Source organism: Theropithecus gelada, chromosome 5 (genome assembly GCF_003255815.1).
Source record: "Theropithecus gelada isolate Dixy chromosome 5, Tgel_1.0, whole genome shotgun sequence".
NCBI classification, from domain to species: domain Eukaryota; kingdom Metazoa; phylum Chordata; class Mammalia; order Primates; family Cercopithecidae; genus Theropithecus; species Theropithecus gelada.
The window spans coordinates 95,168,196-95,173,455 of NC_037672.1; positions in this window are offsets into that span (position 1 = coordinate 95,168,196).

Genomic DNA, 5,260 nt, shown 5'->3' on the forward strand with positions numbered 1-5,260 from the left:
TGTAGCTCTAAACACTATTTTACATTACGTCAATTAAGGTCTCCTTGAATAAATGGCTGATTCCAATTCTAAGGTGGGAAACAGATCAGATGAGCCAAAAGAGTATACATCCAAGACTACTGAGATCATATCAGAAGGAACCAATTTAAATTAGGTTTCTAGTGACTGAACATGGGGCAATGTAAGCACTGGTAGGCATAATTTAACTGTAATGAACTGAAATCTATTAATATGTTTATATCCATGAGTTTATAATGATACGACAAAAGAAAAATTCATTGATTACCTTTAGTGGATGCAAGCAAATTATCTCAATATTTTGAAAACTGATAATTGGATTAAAATAATTAAATGTTTATTCTACCTTTCCTATAACTAACTGTATTTTTAGATAACAATATAATTAATAAGGAAAATGCCTCTTTATTGAAGTAATTCAGCTAACAGATGCAGGAAAATAATCATAAATAGTCACCTGTCCATTTATTTAAAATAGATGTGGATTTAAGTGCTAATCCAATTTGACAGGATGAAGTGGTTCTTAAATAAAACAAAATAAAAGAATCATTTGACAGATTTGTGAGGGGGCGGAGCAAGACGGCCGAATAGGAACAGCTCCAGTCTCCAACTCCCAGTGCCAGTGACACAGAAGACAGGTGATTTCTGCATTTTCAACTGAGGTACTGGGTTTATCTCACTAGGGAGTGCCTGACAATCAGTGCTGGTCGGCTGCTGCAGCCCGACCAGGACCAGCGAGAGCTGAAGCAGGGCGAGGCATCCCTCACCTGGGAAGCACAAGTGGGAAGGGAATCCCTTTTCCTAGCCAGAGGAACTGAGACACACAACACTTGGAAAATCGGGTAACTCCCACCCCAATACTGAGCTCTACGAAGGATCTTAGCAAACGGGCACACCAGGAGACTATATCCCACACCTGGCCAGGAGGGTCCCACGCCCACAGAGCCTCCCTCATTGCTAGCACAGCAGTCTGCCATCTGGGGGCAAGGCAGCAGCCAGGCTGGGGGAGGGGCGCCCGCAATTGCTGAGGCTTAAGTAGATAAACAAAGGGGCTGGGAAGCTCGAACTGGGTGGAGCTCACAGCAGCTCAAGGAAACCTGCCTGTCTCTGTAGACTCCACCTCTGGGGACAGGGCAGAGCTAAACAACAACAACAACAACAAAAGCAGCTGAAACGTCTGCAGATGCAAACAACTCTGACTGACAGGTTTGAAGTGAGCAGTGGATCTCCCAACACTGAGATTGAGATCTGAGAAGGGACAGACTACCTGCTCAAGTGGGTATCTGACCCCTGAGTAGCCTAACTGCGAGACATCGCCCCCTAGGGGCAGACCGACACCCCACACCTCACACGGTGGAGTACACCCCTGAGAGGAGGTTCCATAGCAAGAATCAGACAGGTACACTCGCTGTTCAGAAAAATTCTATCTTCTGCAGCCTCTGCTGCTGATACCCAAGCAAACAGGGTCTGGAGTGGACCGCAAGCAATCTCCAACAGACCTATAGCTGAGGGTCCTGACTGTTAGAAAGAAAACTAACAAACAGGAAGGACACCCACACCAAAACCCCATCAGTACGTCACGATCATCAAAGACCAGAGGCAGATAAAACCACAAAGATGGGGAAAAAGCAGGGCAGAAAAGCTGGAAATTCAAAAAATAAGAGCGCTTCGCCCCCTTCAAAGGAACACAGCTCATAGCCAGCAATGGATCAAAGCTGGATGGAGAATGACTTTGACGAGATGAGAGAAGAAGGCTCCAGTCCATCCAACTTCTCAGAGCTAAAGGAGGAATTACATACCCAGCGTAAAGAAACTAAAAATCTTGAAAAAAAAGTGGAAGAATTGATAACTAGAATAATTAATGCAGAGAAGGCCATAAACAAATGGACAGAAATGAAAACCATGACACGAGAAATACATGACAAATGCACAAGCTTCAGTAACCGATTCGATCAACTGGAAGAAAGAGTATCAGCAATTGAGGATCAAACGAATGAAATGAAGCGAGAAGAGAAACCTAAAGAAAAAAAAAAAAGAGAGATGAACAAAGTCTGCAAGAAGTATGGGATTATGTAAAAAGACCAAATCTACGTCTGATTGGGGTGCCTGAAAGTGAGGGGGAAAATGGAACCAAGTTGGAAAACACTATCAGGATATCATCCAGGAGAGATTCCCCAACATAGTAGGGCAGGCCAACATTCAACTTCAGGAAATACAGAGAACGCCACAAAGATACTCCTCAAGAAGAGCAACTCCAAGACACATAATTGCCAGATTCACCAAAGTGGAAATGAAGGAAAAAATCTTAAGGGCAGCCAGAGAGAAAGGTCGGGTTACCCACAAAGGGAAGCCCATCAGACTAACAGCAGATCTCTCGGCAGAAACTCTACAAGCCAGAAGAGAGTGGGGGCCAATATTCAACATTCTTAAAGAAAAGAATTTTAAACCCAGAATTTCATATCCAGCCAAACTAAGTTTAATAATTGAAGGAGAAATAAAATCCTTTACAGAGAAGCAAATGCTTAGAGATTTTGTCACCACTAGGCCTGCCTTACAAGAGACCCTGAAGGAAGCACTACACATGGAAAGGAACAACCGGTACCAGCCATTGCAAAAACATGCCAAAATGTAAAGACCATCGAGGTGAGGAAGAAACTGCATCAACTAACGAGCAAAATAACCAGTTAATATCATAATGGCAGGATCAAGTTCACACATAACAATCTTAACCTTAAATGTAAATGGACTAAATGCTCCAATTAAAAGACACACACTGGCAAACTGGATAAAGAGTCAAGACCCATCAGTCTGCTGTATTCAGGACACCCATCTCACACGCAGAGACATACATAGGCTCAAAATAAAGGGATGGAGGGAGATTTACCAAGCAAATGGAGAACAAAAAAAAGCAGGGGTTGCAATACTAGTCTCTGATAAAACAGACTTTAAACCATCAAAGATCAAAAGAGACAAAGAAGGCCATTACATAATGGTAAAGGGATCAATTCAACAGGAAGAGCTAACTCTCCTAAATATATATGCACCCAATACAGGAGCACCCAGATTCATAAAGCAAGTCCTTAGAGACTTACAAAGAGACTTAGACTCCCATACAATAATAATGGGAGACTTCAACACTCCACTGTCAACATTAGACAGATCAACGAGACAGAAAGTTAACAAGGATATCCAGGAATTGAACTCATCTCTGCAGCAAGCAGACCTAATAGACATCTATAGAACTCTCCACCCCAAATCAACAGAATATACATTCTTCTCAGCACCACATCGTACTTACTCCAAAATTGACCACGTAATTGGAAGTAAAGCACTCCTCAGCAAATGTACAAGAACAGAATTTATAACAAACTGTCTCTCAGACCACAGTGCAATCAAACTAGAACTCAGGACTAAGAAACTCAATCAAAACCGCTCAACTACATGGAAACTGAACAACCTGCTCCTGAATGACTACTGGGTACATAACAAAATGAAGGCAGAAATAAAGATGTTCTTTGAAACCAATGAGAACAAAGATACAACATACCAGAATCTCTGGGACACATTTAAAGCAGTGTGTAGAGGGAAATTTATAGCACTAAATGCCCACAAGAGAAAGCAGGAAAGATCTAAAATTGACACTCTAACATCGCAATTAAAAGAACTAGAGAAGCAAGAGCAAACACATTCGAAAGCCAGCAGAAGGCAAGAAATAACTAAGATCAGAGCAGAACTGAAGGAGATAGAGACACAAAAAACCCTCCAAAAAATCAATGAATCCAGGAGTTGGTTTTTTGAAAAGATCAACAAAATTGAAAGACCACTAGCAAGACTAATAAAGAAGAAAAGAGAGAAGAATCAAATTGATGCAATTAAAAATGATAAAGGGGATATCACCACCGACCCCACAGAAATACAAACTACAATCAGAGAATACTATAAACACCTCTACGCAAATAAACTGGAAAATCTAGAAGAAATGGATAATTTCCTGGACACTTACACTCTTCCAAAACTAAACCAGGAAGAAGTTGAATCCCTGAATAGACCAATAGCAGGCTCTGAAATTGAGGCAATAATTAATAGCCTACCAACCAAAAAAAGTCCAGGACCAGATGGATTCACAGCTGAATTCTCCAGAGGTATAAGGAGGAGTTGGTACCATTCCTTCTGAAACTATTCCAATCAATAGAAAAAGAGGGAATCCTCCCTAACTCATTTTATGAGGCCAACATCATCCTGATACCAAAGCCTGGCAGAGACACAACAAAAAAAGAGAATTTTAGACCAATATCCCTGATGAACATTGATGCAAAAATCCTCAATAAAATACTGGCAAACCGGATTCAGCAACACATCAAAAAGCTTATCCATCATGATCAAGTGGGCTTCATCCCTGGGATGCAAGGCTGGTTCAACATTCACAAATCAATAAACATAATCCAGCATATAAACAGAACCAAAGACAAGAACCACATGATTATCTCAATAGATACAGAAAAGGCTTTTGACAAAATTCAACAGCCCTTCATGCTAAAAACACTCAATAAATTCGGTATTGATGGAACGTACCTCAAAATCATAAGAGCTATTTATGACAAACCCACAGCCAATATCATACTGAATGGGCAAAAACTGGAAAAATTCCCTTTGAAAACTGGCACAAGACAGGGATGCCCTCTCTCACCACTCCTATTCAACGTAGTGTTGGAAGTTCTGGCTAGGGCAATTAGGCAAGAGAAAGAAATCAAGGGTATTCAGTTAGGAAAAGAAGAAGTCAAATTGTCCCTGTTTGCAGATAACATGATTGTATATTTAGAAAACCCCATTGTCTCAGCCCAAAATCTCCTTAAGCTGATAAGCACCTTCAGCAAAGTCTCAGGATACAAAATTAATGTGCAAAACTCACAAGCAGTCTTATACACCAGTAACAGACAAACAGAGAGCCAAATCATGAATGAACTTCCATTCACAATTGCTTCAAAGAGAATAAAATACTTAGGAATCCAACTTACAAGGGATGTAAAGGACCTCTTCAAGGAGAACTACAAACCACTCCTCAGTGAAATAAAAGAGGACACAAACAAATGGAAGAACATACCATGCTCATGGATAGGAAGAATCAATATAGTGAAAATGGCCATACTGCCCAAGGTAATTTACAGATTCAATGCCATCCTCATCAAGCTACCAGTGAGTTTCTTCACAGAATTGGAAAAAACTGCTTTAAAGTTCATATGGA